This window comes from Apis dorsata, unplaced genomic scaffold, assembly GCF_000469605.1.
Source record: "Apis dorsata unplaced genomic scaffold, Apis dorsata 1.3 scaffold_50528, whole genome shotgun sequence".
NCBI lineage: Eukaryota > Metazoa > Arthropoda > Insecta > Hymenoptera > Apidae > Apis > Apis dorsata.
Genome location: NW_006266482.1, coordinates 1 through 400, shown reverse-complemented (window position 1 = coordinate 400; position 400 = coordinate 1). Strand labels below are relative to the sequence as shown.

Genomic DNA, 400 nt, shown 5'->3' with positions numbered 1-400 from the left:
GGCTGATGTGAAGAGGCCTGAAGATAACTTGAGACCGGAAGGTCCTTTCGAAGGTCGTCCAAAGGATGACTATAAGCCAACCAGAGGTGAACGTCCAGAAGTAAAGAGACCAGAGGACAATTTGAGACCGGAAGGACCCTTTGAGGGAAGACCTAAGGACGATTACAAGCCAACTAGAGGGGAAAGGGCCGACGTGAAGAGGCCTGAGGACAATTTGAAGCCCGAAGGACCGTTTGAGGGAAGGCCTAAGGACGATTACAAGCCAACTAGAGGGGAAAGGGCCGACGTGAAGAGGCCTGAAGACAATTTGAAGCCCGAAGGACCGTTTGAGGGAAGGCCTAAAGATGATTTTTCACCGAAGATAGCCGAACGTCCTGAAGTCAAGAAGCCTCAGGATAAT

The 400-nt window shown here is 50.8% G+C and overlaps 1 long non-coding RNA gene across 1 annotated transcript; it reads left to right on the top strand.

Annotated features, from left to right (window-relative positions):
• Positions 1 to 381, top strand: LOC116186718. Its single transcript, XR_004151720.1, has 2 exons — positions 1 to 41; positions 135 to 381. It is a non-coding gene; the product is annotated as an uncharacterized LOC116186718 (long non-coding RNA).
• Positions 382 to 400: the final 19 nt, after the last annotated feature.